This window comes from Schistocerca nitens, chromosome 2 (genome assembly GCF_023898315.1).
Source record: "Schistocerca nitens isolate TAMUIC-IGC-003100 chromosome 2, iqSchNite1.1, whole genome shotgun sequence".
Classification (NCBI taxonomy): domain Eukaryota; kingdom Metazoa; phylum Arthropoda; class Insecta; order Orthoptera; family Acrididae; genus Schistocerca; species Schistocerca nitens.
Window position 1 is genome coordinate 900849047 of NC_064615.1, and position 16067 is coordinate 900865113.

A 16067-nucleotide genomic window follows, 5' to 3' on the forward strand; every position below is an offset into this window, starting at 1 on the left:
TGTGTCAGACCCACCATACTTGCTCCGGACACTGCGAGAGGGCTGTACAAGCAATGATCACACGCACGGCACAGCGGACACACCAGGAACCGCGGTGTTGGCCGTCGAATGGCGCTAGCTGCGCAGCATTTGTGCACCGCCGCCGTCAGTGTCAGCCAGTTTGCCGTGGCATACGGAGCTCCATCGCAGTCTTTAACACTGGTAGCATGCCGCGACAGCGTGGACGTGAACCGTATGTGCAGTTGACGGACTTTGAGCGAGGGCGTATAGTGGGCATGCGGGAGGCCGGGTGGACGTACCGCCGAATTGCTCAACACGTGGGGCGTGAGGTCTCCACAGTACATCGATGTTGTCGCCAGTGGTCGGCGGAAGGTGCACGTGCCCGTCGACCTGGGACCGGACCGCAGCGACGCACGGATGCACGCCAAGACCGTAGGATCCTACGCAGTGCCGTAGGGGACCGCACCGCCACTTCGCAGCAAATTAGGGACACTGTTGCTCCTGGGGTATCGGCGAGGACCATTCGCAACCGTCTCCATGAAGCTGGGCTACGGTCCCGCACACCGTTAGGCCGTCTTCCGCTCACGCCCCAACATCGTGCAGCCCACCTCCAGTGGTGTCGCGACAGGCGTGAATGGAGGGACGAATGGAGACGTGTCGTCTTCAGCGATGAGAGTCGCTTCTACCTTGGTGCCAATGATGGTCGTATGCGTGTTTGGCGCCGTGCAGGTGAGCGCCACAATCAGGACTGCATATGACTGAGGCACACAGGGCCGACACCCGGCATCATGGTGTGGGGAGCGATCTCCTACACTGGCCGTACACCACTGGTGATCGTCGAGGGGACACTGAATAGTGCACGGTACATCCAAACCATCATCGAACCCATCGTTCTACCATTCCTAGCCCGGCAAGGGAACTTGCTGTTCCAACAGGACAATGCACGTCCGCATGTATCCCGTGCCACCCAACGTGCTCTAGAAGGTGTAAGTCAACTACCCTGGCCAGCAAGATCTCCGGATCTGTCCCCCATTGAGCATGTTTGGGACTGGATGAAGCGTCGTCTCACGCGGTCTGCACGTCCAGCACGAACGCTGGTCCAACTGAGGCGCCAGGTGGAAATGGCATGGCAAGCCGTTCCACAGGACTACATCCAGCATCTCTACGATCGTCTCCATGGGAGAATAGCAGCCTGCATTGCTGCGAAAGGTGGATATACACTGTACTAGTGCCGACATTGTGCATGCTCTGTTGCCTGTGTCTATGTGCCTGTGGTTCTGTCAGTGTGGTCATGTGATGTATCTGACCCCAGGAATGTGTCAATAAAGTTTCCCCTTCCTGGGACAATGAATTCACGGTGTTCTTATTTCAATTTCCAGGAGTGTATATATATATATATATATATATCCTCCTACCTTTCTAACTTCATAGAAGCTCTCCTGCGAACCTATGGCCCTGAGTTCGAGTCTTGGTCTGGCACACAGTTTTAATCTGCCAGGAAGTATCATGGCAACTTGTGTTTAAAGGCTGTTGGCGAGTTGTGTAGCTTATCATTCATTCCCATAATTTTTTCGGAAGCTGCTGTAAATGTATTTTCACAATCAATCTCCATTTAGAGAATGCACTTCATCATTGTGTCCTGTTTACTATTACTGTCGTCAAACTCGGTTGGTTGGTTGGTTTGGGGTGTAAAGGGAGTCTGACTCAGTAATGTGTCAAGTGTTTCTATGTCAAAATAATTGTTAGACATTCTCAGAATAGAGATTAAATATTAATATATATATATATATTAATATATATATATACCTTGGGTATGTGATGCTACCACCACTGTATAGTTACAGGAACCTTTCCTTTGACTGACACTAGTGTACAGTAAATTGTATCGTGTAATTTTCTAAGGCAGTATCGTACTTCTTGTTAAGGTAGGCCATGGGTGAAATTTGAACCCAACTAAATGGTTACTTAATCGAAAAGTTTAGATTTAAAATGCGTGCATAACTAGGACAGCATTTGATACTGAAGTCCGCAGTGCCTCGTAAACACACATTCAAAAATATCTCACAAACGGCGCATGTGTGCATCCACTTTTCCTGGAATGTTTCTACTTGTGTATCTTATATTTTTACCGTTGTCAGTTTTTGCTATTAAGTATCATATAGTCTGTATGAATTACTGTACAAGGTTTTAAGAAAGAAATGTTAATTTATGCACCCAATATCAAGTGCATCAAACGCATTTTTGTGAAATGCCACTACGAAGCCACTTACGTTAGCGCGTCTGTAAAAAGTGTGTGTGTATGTGTGTGTGTGTGTGTGTGTGTGTGTGTGTGTGTGTGTGTGTGTAGGGAGAGAGGTCTTGAAGACTACGATTCTGACAATGTTTTGTAGTCTAGACTCACAGTATTTGAGACATGGGGACATATATGACATAGCTAACATATAAGTGCAGTGAAACGGAAACGAGACAGTCGGGAAAAAAGTAAGTAAATTGTTTGTTATATCAACAGTAATAGCCAAACTGAACATACATTTATCCTACTGTGAGAAAGGGCAGTCAATGCTTTCATGGAAAATGTTTCCAGTTACCTACTGTAATAGCACTAGTTACAGTACGGTTAATGAATGCTTTGATACCACTAAAAGTTTAGCATATTGTATATTACCTGAAGTACAATATGTAATGGATAAAAGTTAGAAAGTATGGTTATTCTTAATTTCTATCACTAGGTTAAAATTGTATGGTTCACTTATATATCGAATCAACATCATTAACATTATTTCAGATCATTTAATAGTAATTAACAGAGCATTCTAATTAGTTAGAAAACCTTATGTTGTGAATTAAAATCTGTCATAAATTTCGTCAAAATTTATAATTACATTCTCGTGATTGCATTATTACATTCCCATAGAAATGTTAGGAGAAATATTTATGTTGTAAGTAAACCAATATCTAATGCTGGCCAGAGTGGCTGAGCGGTTCTAGGCACTACAGTCTGGAACTGCGCGACAGCTATGGTCGCAGGTTCGTATCCTGCCTCGGGCATGGATGTGTGTGATGTCCTTAGGTTAGTTAGGTTTAAGTATTTCTAGGTTCTAGGGGACTGATGACCTCAGAAGTTAAGTCCCATAGTGCTCAGAGCCATTTGAACCAATATCTAATTAGCAAAATTCGTGAAGTTCAACTTACCTAAAAAAACAGACTTCTGGAACACTTACAAACTTCCAGCATGTTGGAGTGACTTGGGTCAGCAGCTTCTGTTAATCAATAGAAAGAGAGACCAGTCCAAGTTGCAAACATTTTATTTTTCATTTGATTTGTAGTTCTAGCTGATACCGATTTTCAAATCAACATAAAGTCGAAAATCGTATTTCCAAAGATGTCATTCACAATGCATACAGATAACTGCATGCACTGTGAATATACATTGTTTGACATATTTGGAAACGCCATTTTCGAATTCATTTATGTTGATCTGAAAATGGATCTCGACCTGATACTAGTCATTGAATGAAAAATAAAATATTTGTAACTTGGACTGGTTTTTCGTTCTGTTGATTTTGGAATATTTATCACTGATCTGATGTATTTAACGTGACTTGTGAACTTCATGTATCACACCTATAACGAAAAACCAAGTAGATCAGTTGTAACTAGCTTGTTCATTAACGATTCTCGGACATTCTGATGTAAACATTATTGATATTGGCGCTGAGTACTATGGGACTTAACATCTATGGTCATCAGTCACCTAGAACTTAGAACTACTTAAACCTAACTAACCTAAGGACATCACACAACACCCAGTCATCACGAGAGAGAGAAAATCCCTGACCCCGCCGGGAATCGAACCCGGGAACCCGGGCGCGGGAAGCGAGAACGCTACCACACGACCACGAGCTGCGGACACACTATTGATATTCAGTCATTTTGATACTACGAAATTATCATACCAAACTTTATCCTGCATTTCCATTTTGACATTTTGTGCTGTACATTAGTTAATGTGAGGAATAAAATATATCATGAAATCAAGAAGTAATTAATGGTTTTTCGATAGGTATTGTTATTGTAACTTCATAACCAAATTTCCACACAAAAGTCAGAAGAACAATATTTAGAAGTGCATTCAGAATGAATCGTCATTTATTGTCTTTAAAACCATACTAGCAATATGTTGTAAATCATTAACTTCTCATTATAAATCGGTGAATGTAGTATTGTTTTTGACAAGAGGCCAAAGAACATACATTGTTAGGATAGTGTATATTACTGAGCGGTGCAAAGCACTTTAAGTCAGTCGCAGTTTAGCCAATGTAATGACACACAAAGTTTGTAACAGTTGCAGTTTTGTCAGTCATGTTGGTAGAAAACAGTTTGTGTGTGAACATCTTTGTAAATGGTTACAGAAAACGCATCTGCTGTTAAAATGATTCATCAGTGTGTTGGAAAATATTATTTTAACATCCAAGTTTTCATCATGTCCGAAATCCAGGCAAATCTGCAATATACCTCTCCTAACGGAGTTTATTGGTGGAGAAGATTCGACGGTTCAAAGCTAAGTATTCCACTGCAAAAATACTACGATGAATCTCTTGTAACGAGAAGTATTGTAGCCAGAACTGCAGTTGGAGCAAGATTAGACTAGAACCATTATTGTGCCAGGAGTGCACCTCTTTGTCTGAAGCAAATCGATAGCCACGAATCTTTCTTCAGGCATGCCCACATGTTGCCAAAGTTATTTCGAGAACGCTACAGAAGCTGCGCTGGAAACTCTCTTACACATCATCCATATAATCTTGATCTCTCACAATGCAATTTCCATATTTTTGAAGCCTTGAAGCAAGACATTACATTCCTGACCGTTGATTTCCTTCAGTTGAAGAGGTGCACGGCCGCAAAGTTTTTTGCATGGAGGTATTGACCATCTTGTCTCATAGCAAGATAAATGTATTAATAGTTATGACTATTACTTTTGAAATAATAAACAGTTTATCTACTTTATATGGTTCCATACCTCAATCGATAAAAACGGAACCCTTATCCGTCTATCTGTCTGACTGATTGTTAAAAACCGTTTTTCTCAGGAACGTGTTGATGTATCTGTTCCGGCACAAGTACCGGCACGAAGACGAAGAAAGCAAGAGCAGAGAAGGCACTGAGACAACGTCAGCCAATAGCCCGCTGACAAGGACCGCCACACGGCAGGAGCGCTAGGCGAATAGAATATAAGCGCCGCTGCTGCCGGCGTCGGCTGCACAGTACTAGACGGAGACTAGGAGACAAGCACAGTATTCACACAGTACTCGGAGAGCAGTACGATAGCAGTGACGTGTGATCCAAATCCTTTGCTTACGGGGACATTGTACATAGCAAAGGACTTTGATTGTTTGCATGTCACCCATCGCTTGCGACATCATTGTAAATTCAAAGTTAAGTATTGGCATCTTCTTATTTGTAATGAAAACTACGCTGCTCGCCATTAAAATTGCTACACCAAGAAGAAATGCAGATCATAAACGGGTATTCATTGGACAAATATATTATACTAGAACTGAAATGTGATTACATTTTCACGCAATTTGGGTGCATAGATCCTGAGAAATCAGTACCCAGAACAACCACCTCTGGCCGTAATAACGGCCTTGATATGCCTGGGCATTGAGTCCAACAGAGCTTGGATGGTGTGTACAGGTACAGCTGCCCATGCAGCTTCAACACAATACCACAGTTCATCAAGAGTAGTGACTGGCGTATTGTGACGAGCCAGTTGCTCGGCCACCATTGACCAGACGTTTTCAATTGGTAAGAGATCTGGAGAATGTGCTGGCGAGGGCAGCAGTCGAACATTTTCTGTATCCAGAAAGGCCCGTACAGGACCTGCAACATGCGGTCGTGCATTATCCTGCTGAAATGTAGGGTTTCACAGGGATCGAGTGGAGGGTAGAGCCACGGGTCGTAACACATCTGAAATGTAACGTCCACTGTTCAAAGTGCCGTCAATGCGGACAAGAGGTGACCGAGACGTGTAACCAATGGCACCCAATACCATCACGCCGGGTGCTACTCCAGTATGGCGATCACGAATACACGCTTCCAATGTGCGTTCACCGCAGTGTCGCCAAACACGGATGCGACCATCATAATGCTGTAAACAGAACCTGGATTCATCCGAAAAAATGACGTTTTGCCTATGTGCACCCAGGTTAGTCGTTGAGTACACCATCGCAGGCGCTCCTGTCTGTGATGCAGCGTCAAGGGTAACCGCAGTCATGGTCTCCGAGCTGATAGTCCATGCTGCTGCAAACGTCGTCGAACTGTTCGTGCAGATGGTTGTTGTTTTGCAAACGTCCCCATCTGTTGATTCAGGGATCGAGACGTGGCTGCACGATCCGTTATGGTCTGGGGTGCGATTTCGTCTGAAAACAGGAGCACTCTCGTGGCTATCCTATGCACCCTGACTGAAAATTTGTACATCACTCTTCTGATTCGACCTATTCCGCTGCCATTCATGAACAGCATTCCAAGGGATGTTTCCTAGCAGGGTAAGGCTCACCTGCATACCACTGTTGTAATTCAACATGCCCAACAGAGTGCCGACATGTTGCCTGGGCCTGCTCGATCACCACATCAGTCTCCAATTGAGCACATGTTGAACATCATCAGACGATAACCTCAGCGTTATCGACATACAGTATTAACCGTCCCTGTATTAACCTACCAAGTGCCACAGGCAATGGACTCCATCCCACAAACTGACATCCAGCACATATACGACACAATGCATGCACGATTGCATGCTTGCATTCAAATCAAAAATAAATTCAAATGTGTGTGAATTCCTAAGGGTTCAAACTGCTGAGGTCATCGGTCCCTGGACTTACACACCACTTAAACTAACTTAAGCTAAGAACAACAACTCAAATACCCATGCCTGAGGAGGACTTGAACCTTGGCGGGAGGGGCCGCACAATCCGTGCATGGCGCCTCAAACTGCGCAGCACTCCGCGCGGCGTGCTTCCATTCAACATTCTGGCTGTTACACTAATGTACCAGCATTTCACATTTGCAACAGCGTATCTCGCGCTTAGCCTACACTCACGTATGATCTTGCTATGTTAATTACTTAAATATGTTACTAGACAAATGTATTCTTGAAATTTCATTACTCTAAATTAATTATTTTTTGGAGATGCGATTTTTTCCCATCAGTGTATTTGTTTTATGTGGTCATTCCACTTTAGCTCGCTCCGGATAGTTACTCCTAGTTATTTTACGATTGTTACTGTTTCCAGTGATTTGTCATCAGTAACGTAATCGAATAGCAATGGATATCTATTCCTACTTATGCACAATACGTTGCGTTTATATACATTCATTGTTGACTGCCAGTAGCTGCACCGTCGATATTCTGCAGTCCTTTTTGTACTTCAGTAAATTCTTCTGGCGTTGCAGCTTTCCTACAATGGGTGTCTCAAACCGTATGGGTCAAAGTGAAACAGATGACACAACCGATTAAATTGGGATAAGGAACCAGTGGTCGGAAATGCGAATTTATTGTGTTACGGGCATACACAGCGCACACCGCAAAACAAAGAAGTAGCTCATAGTGATGTTCAAAGTGACGACTGCTAGTCTCACTGTATGCATGGTGAAACGTCCCCTTTTTGAACAATTATACAGGACTGTGCTTAAACTGACACACAGTATTTTTTAGCGCAACGCAATCTGACTTTCAAAAAAAATCCCTACAAAAAAATGGCCCTGACTAACATTAAACTATACCTTTCACAAATCACTTACCTCACAAAAATCTTCGCTACTCAAGCTACTGCAATACAGCGAGCGCCACTACTGCCAGCTAAATAAAAGATTCAAAGTACTGAAGGCACTAACTACTGATAGGCAAAGTTAGCAAACGAAAGATTTTGATAGAGAACAACCAATGTATTTACCTGAATAGTCATAATATATATAGCAGTTCATGACAAATTTCAAAACTCCGCCATCTCTCTCCCCACATCCACCACTGCTGGCGGCTCACCTCCAACTGCGCAACACTACGCGCTGTTCACAGCCAGCTGCCTAACACTACAATGGCGAGTATTACAACAATGCAAAGCAGCCACAGACTGCACACAGCACAGCCAGTGATTTTCATACAGAGGTGGCGTTACCAATAAAAAAACCTAAACAGCCTACTTACATAGCCCCCATGCTACCCACAAAAAAGTTTACAAATTTTTTTGGGCACTGGCCAATACATATTTGTTAAAAATTTTTTTCACAATTACAATAACAAAGAAATCAAATGCACACACTTATTGATACAATGTTGGTCAAAAGCTAAAATTTTCTCACAGTCCATAAAGACAGTCCTGATCATTGATCACACTAAAATTGCCGTGTTTTTCTCAAAGTCTGAGCAGTAAAAGAAAATGCACACGGAAGTAGTGGATTTCCATGCAGTCTTGAAGAAGTAGCGTTGTCCTTCCAACGGAAAGACAGTGCTGACTCTCGACATGCAGACAGGTCATGGGCCACAACAGAGCAAACCCACAGCAGAGTCAGTCGAAATTTTGAAGAGTATTGGTAGGTAGGTCATCACAGAGCGGACCCACTGTAGTCCTGGTAGAGATTACGGTATTGGTGGGCCACCAGAGGTGCAGACCCACTGTAGTCCTTGTAGAGATGATGGTACTGGTGGGTCATCAAAGATGCAGACCCACTGTAGTCCTTGTAGAGATGGCCAGCAGCCATCTGTTGTGACTGTGCAGGTGCACAGTCACCATTGAAGAGTCTTGCGGATAATATAGCAAGTCCATAAACCACCACTTGTGCACTCACAATTTTTTTTTTTTGAAATGTCCTTAGAACCAGCAATGCTGTTATCCAGTCCCTTGCTGAATTATTAACACACGTGCAAACACTAACAGTCCCTACTTCTCACATATTGTCCATATACTATTACCAACAGAAACTATGACCAACAGAAACGTGTGCAGTGAAATAGAACTTACAAGTTACTTAATTTGATGAACTGGTGTCAATTACAATTTTATAACATAAGAATACAATTACAAAGGTACAAAATGCATCATTAATGAACATAACAATACAGATAACATTTGTAGTACAGGCTTTACAAAAGAATAGAAATAAACATATACATCAGTGTTACAAAAATAATGACTTAAGTACATACATAAAAGATCAGAATAACTTTTGAAACATCAACTTTACACATGAGCATTAAAACAAAACAGAATAAATAATGTCTAAGCATATTTACAAGGTAAATAACATATTATTAATGCCCATTATATTTGAGGATAACAGTATTCCTCATCATAGTGAATGTAGCTTAGTATTAGAAGAAGAAAAAATTCTATGAAACTACACAGAGACAGGAAGAAAACAAATACACAAGGGTACACAAACACATAGTGGGATAAGATAAAAGGAAAGGACAGGGTTTTTTTGTTTTGTTTCCAGTGTAACATTTGGTACTGCAGTCCAACCCAAAACTTCATTCCATAGATCTTTCGTCTTATTTCAACCTTTGCTGCCACCAAAAAAATCCTATCCAAGCATGCTTTCTGTATTTATTTCACATATTTCTTACCTCATTATTTATTTCCAAGAAAATCCTACCTATACCTGCTTTCTGTACTTTTTTTCGTATAACTTCTCAATGCATTTCTTCCAATTCATCGCAACTCATTCTCTTCTATAGTCTACCCCCTCTTAAGCTAACTTAAATCTACTGAGCTCAGATGCTAAACTAAGGGACGAGGCAATGCAGCAGCACAAAACAATTAACGCAAACAGCAATAAAAAAATGCAGATTTGCGAAGCAAGAAGCATTATAGAAATTAGCAAAGCAATTGCAATATTACAACTAATATAAGGCAATGTGCAGCAAGCAAGAAAAATAAATCAGTAGTAAACTGGCTTAGAAGAGTAACACAAATCAAAATTCAGTAGCACTATGCCTGGCAAACAGCATAACTTATACCTAAACATGACAAAGTTCACGCAGAAAAAGTATTACACTAAAAATGGCCATGTCTAATACCTATGTCACATCTTAACACTAGAGTGATACATCACAATTTATTCTAGAAAAGAAATTACCAAGTACTTGAAAAGAAAATTATGAATGCAGTTCCTGTGAAGGTAAATGTCTTTTTGTGCTCCCTCATTTTTTTGAAAAAAATTATTATTTACTCGATCTGTAGACAGAAAATATTTATATTAATACATCTATAAAATTTTATTTTTACCAATGCTGCAGTGCAGCTAGGAACTAGATATTAAACAAAATGAGTTAATAAATACATAAAGCAAGCCATATGGCATTTCTCTCAATTAGCAAGACAATAGCCGTGAAATGTTTCTCATCGTTTCATTAGGCATTTTAGTAAATATCATAAATTAAGTGCTCCACAGTGTAATCACATGTTTTCAAGTTCGACCGTGTCGTTTTTGCGATGCTCTCTACAAAGGAACGTCAATAGCGAGGATAATGGCCTCCCTTTTTTTTTCTTCTCCACCTGCACCTCTGGCACACACTAATGACTTCTTTCCAGGCGACTGTCGCCCATCTGGGTGCCCACGACGCATTACGTGCAGGTGGTCACTTAACTTTCTTACGGAAATATTTACGACAGCAGTTTCCGCTACAGTCTCATAAAAACATATTTCACAGGTCAAGAATTAGCGTTGCAAAACTGTAGAAACAAAATCCTATAAATATAAGTGTCCAAAAAAAATATTCGTCAGCATTGTGATACAGTCACGCATTTACACACATTTCATAACTCTTAAAGTACGATTCTTGGTTTCCAACAACCTTTTTCACAAATCAGCGTCCCTAACCACTACTCATTATTTCTTACCTTAATCGTCGACACTTCTTCAATATTTGATCATCACAGATACTTAGCATAATCAAATAACTCATACAGCATCAGCTTATTGATCATAAACATACCGCAACAGCATAATACACATCGTCGTCGTAAAAATAACATCATAACACCTCAGTCAAATCTCAAAAACGTCGTAGCTTTCTGCAATAATGTCAAAACCTAAAAAAAATTCTCTGTTCATGTCAAAAGTGTCGTCTGCCTCAAACGTACTTTAAAATCATGCTCTCTTACCAAATACATCATTCAAAGCTCTCATAGTATCACAATGGTTCCGAAAAAATATGAACAGTTCACAAAGTACAGACAAAATACAATTTCATAAGTGTGAAGTTACCCAACTGTGAAATTGCGTAAACATGTGTCACTGATGTAGTAAAAAAAAATGTTTGTATCTCTCAGTTAAATGTTAAGATAGCTGTGTAATTTGTGTGTTACAGAAATATGGTACCGATGTGTAAAGTTGCATAAGCAAATACCATATTAGCTAGGGCTCCTTGTGCTTGCCAAACACATGGTACACAAAGTAAGCGTGTACCCCCCCTGAGGATTAATGTAATTATACCCTCAGGTGTTACAGATTACAGCAACGGAATGAAATGTATCACGGAAAACCTTTGTATCATTGTACTTCAAATATCTTTAAAAATAAATGTTTTAAGTACAAAATTAATCACTCAAATGCGTGTCCTGTAGCGCTAAATGTGCGTCTTGCTGTAAGATAATTCTGTGGAACTGTCGTAGTTATCGTCCTCTGTAAGCAAAGTTCTGCTGAAGTCAATGTACTTACCTCATGATAAACAAAAGTGAAATGCTTTGCGTATAGATATCTTAGTTATTACGCTTATTGCCGTGATGAAGAAAGTAATGTGCTGTGACGTATTGTTGTGCTACGGAAAAGGCAGTCTCATTGTAGCTATACCACAAAAGTTACTACTAAAACATGTTTTACTTTCCAGAATAATACAGAAAAACTGTGCAGATATAAAACAGATACACCGCAAAAGCAACATTGTAAATTGTCACTCATTAGTAGTGTCATGATAAAATCGTGTAGCTGTCACATAAACTAACCTCTGTGTCATCTGGTATCTCACAGAAAGTACTTTAAATCCAGAATGTATTTTCAAGTAAACCAAAATGTTGCATTAAAATCTCATTAGCAGTACTGGTAAATGTTCTAAGTATGTAAGCCTTATAGTCGTTACGTAATCATGCAACTAACACGCAAGAATATACACACACAATGACACTGTGACGTCTGTTCACTATAACAATGCATTCGTAATTTCTGTTTAAATAAGTTCTCTTGGTTCTTGACTGGATATTTAACTTCAAACATTGTTGCATGTTCACAGTTTCTTAAGTCTTACAAAGCATACTAGTAATGTAAAGTGAAAAGTTATATGGCAAAGACAAAGTTAAAAAGCAGATTATTTTTCAATAAACGGTTTTACATGTGAAATGTGGTGTAAACCTTTACTCTTCCTAGTACGCAGAGTTTCAACTTCAACGCAATTATCATGTGGTATACGTCGGATTCTGTAAGGTCCATTGTAAACTAGAAAGAATTTGTGACTCAAGTGTTTCTTCTTATGTGACAATGAATGAGCTTTAATGAGAACTTTCTGACCAATACATAATTTCTTTGCATTTGCTTTACCGTGTAGTTTTCTCCTTTTGTCTGCTGCAGATTTTATATTTTTAATAGCCAAATCAATTATGTCTTTGTGTCGAAGTTTACGTGTATTCGGGAAAGGTACAAGCTCTCTGATTCTGTTCGGTGGTTTTTCATTCTTCAGTACAAGAGTAGGTGGTAAAGCAGTGGAGTCATGAGGCATTTCATTCAGCACGTTTTGAAATAAGTGTAAATATCTGTCCCAATGCTGATGCTTTCTGTGACAATAAAGTCTGCAAAGCTTATTGATTTCTTTCATAATCCCTTCAGATGGGTTACAATGTGGTGAGTACAATGAAATAAAAACAGGTTTGATTTTATGATTGTGAAGCATGCGTGACCAAACAGCAGATCTGAATTGCGGTCCGTTATCTGAAATGACTTTACTAACGTGTCCAACTTCACGTAAGAAATTTTTAACAAAGGCGTTGGATACAGACCGTCCAGTGGCTTTACGTAATGGTGTGAAAGAAACAAATTTTGAAGTAAGTTCAACAGCAACTAGAACGTACGAAAATCCATTCGATGTTCTGACAAGGGGTCCCAATAGATCAACTGCAGCAAATTCTTTTAATTTAGAAGGAATGATAGGAAACAACGGAGCACGATGTGAGATAGTAGATGGTTTCGCCTTTTGACAAAGTTTACAAATAGACAGGACTCTTCGAATTCTCTTTTCCATATTGTTAAAATAACAAGTCGTTCGAAGAATATGATAACATTTTCGTGGACCAAAATGTGCGTAGCTTAAATGAATGTACCAAATGAGCTTATTAACAAAATCGTCAGGAATGCAAAGTACCCATAGCTTGTCATCAAAAGTGCAGCGTTTGAACAGTATGTTGTTTCTAACCAGATAATAATGCCGAATCTGTGTGTGTGTCTTTTCATGCCATTTGCTTTTGATGTCTTTCCAAATCGGATCTTTATCTTGTTCATGAGCAATGTCCTTTAAAGATGTGGTGATGAAGTTTTCAAAGGCGACTTTCTGAATGTAAAGAATACTGAAATTTTTCTCGAGGTTACCTTCGTGTTACTTTTCTCAAGCCCAGCTGGTGCGCGTGACAGTGCGTCCGCAACAATGTTCTCCTTGCCGGGAATGTAGATTATTGCGAAGCGGAATTCTTGCAGAAACAATGCCCAACGTTTTAACCTGTCATGATTTAATTTTGAAGACATAAGAAATTGTAATGCACGATGATCACTGTATACTTTTACGTGCTTACCAGAAAGAAAGAAAGGGAATTTGTTAAATGCCCAAACGATAGCTAAAGCTTCTAATTCAGTAACGGAATAATTTTTTTCAGATTTTGTTAGCACTCGGCTAGCAAAAGCAATGGTTTTCTGAACAGTAGTGTCATTTTCTATGGCTTCTTGAAATAAATGGGCACCAAGTCCGACTTTAGAAGAATCCGTGCTAAGGCAGAAATCTTGTGACAGATCTGGATGAGCTAGTATTGGCGCATTAAGTAGCGATTCTTTCAAAGAATTGAATTCCAACTGTGCTTGTTCATCCCAGTTCCAAATAGTGTTTTTTCCAGTGAGAGAAGAAAGTTTTGGTGTAACAAGAATTTGCATATTCAGAAAACGACGGTAAAAATTTACGAGACCCAGAAAACTGCGGACTTGTCTTTTTGTGGATGGAACTGGAATGGCTCTGATTGCTTCTAACTTTTCAGGATCCGGCTGAATGCCTTCAGAAGAAATAATATGTCCCAAAAACCTCACCTTTGACCTACCGAATTCAGACTTTTCCATGTTAACTGTAATTCCAGATTCTGCAAAAATACGTAACAAACTGTTGAGGATGCGATTATGTTGTTCCCATGAAGCTTCTGCTATTAGAATATCGTCCACATATAAGGTGATGTGACGTTTTAAGAACTCAGGTAATATGGAATTTAGCCCGCGAATGAATGCTGCTGAAGAAATGTTGAAACCAAAGGGAAGTTTCCGAAACTGATAACAAACGCCGAAACAAAGGAAAGCTGTGTATTTTCTACATTCTGGATGAAGTTCGATCTGATAAAAGCTGGATCTGAGATCAATGGAAGACAACACTTTTACACCATTAAAATTTTGAAGAAGTTCTTCCAACGTTTGCGGCCTGTCTGTTTCAGGAATAATGATAGTATTGATTTGTCTCGAATCTAAGACAAGTCTGATCGATCCATTTTTCTTCTCAACAACATGTAATGGATTGTTGTATGAGCTTACTGCAGGCTCAATAATGCCCTCGTCAAGCATAGATTGTACTTCTGTTCTAACACGGTCCCTATAATGCGCCGGAATTACGTATGGTCTAACACAAAATTTAGTATGCTCACGTACACGAAATTGGTATTGAAATCCCTTGATTGTTCCTGTTTTGTGAGTAAAAACTGTGGAATGTGCTTGTAAAATCTCAAAAAGGTCTTGCCTATCATTGTCATTACAATTCTCAATTGTTTGAATTTTATTCTGAATTAACTCATTAGTATCAAATGCGCCGTCGATATCACCCCTGTCAGTACTTGCAGAGTGATTGTTAGTGTCAAGTTCCATCGAAAATTCCGAACTGTTGTCTAACAGGAGGTAAAGCCGATTAATTTCATCGTCATGGTTTGAGAGCCAGTCTTCAAATTTCAAAGCTACTGACTTACCTTCTTTTTCTAAACTTATTTCAGCATCGTGAAAGGTTAAGATTGCTTTGTATTCATTCAAAAAGTCTACTCCCAGTATAATTTCCGTCGACAATAATGGAACAATAAGAAAGTTCATAGAGAAGCTGTGGCTTTGACAAAAGAATTCTAAATTGGTTTGTTGGCGTACATCTACACTTTTTCCAAAGATTGCACCTTGTAATTTAATCTTACGTAACGGAAGTGTGGGGCAATCGTTCGATTTGTTACATTTGCTAAAGGCTGTTTCACTAATTACTGAAATGGGACTGCCAGAGTCAAGTACTGCCGTAAATTTTACGTCATTTACTGTAATGTGAATCACAGGATAAGCAATGTTGTTATGTTTTACGTCGTGTTCCTGGAGTAAGATGTCCCTAATGTCTTCCATTTTTACGTAATTACTAGCTACGGCAGCTGCGTCGTCAGTATCATACGTACGTTTTGTAGCTGCCAGCGGTATGAGTCATTGCCTATTGTCTCTTTGTTGGCGCGCGTCGTTATTGGGATTTGGAGACCTAACGTCTACAAATTCGCCTTGTCGAGAGGGCCCTGTTCTGTTTGAATCCCGCCAGTTCTGATGCAATTCAGGTCTGTCGTTATGATCATATCGTGTGTCGTCATGTCGGTAGATTCCATAGTTTCTTTCTTGTCGGTCACGTGGTGGAGAATTTCTCCCTGAATCGTAACTGCGCGCTGGACCGTTGCGTCTAAAGTTATTCTGTCTCCCTTGATAATAATTATTTTGGTTCCCATATTGCCTGTTTCTCTGATTGTCTCTGTGATAGTCATTAC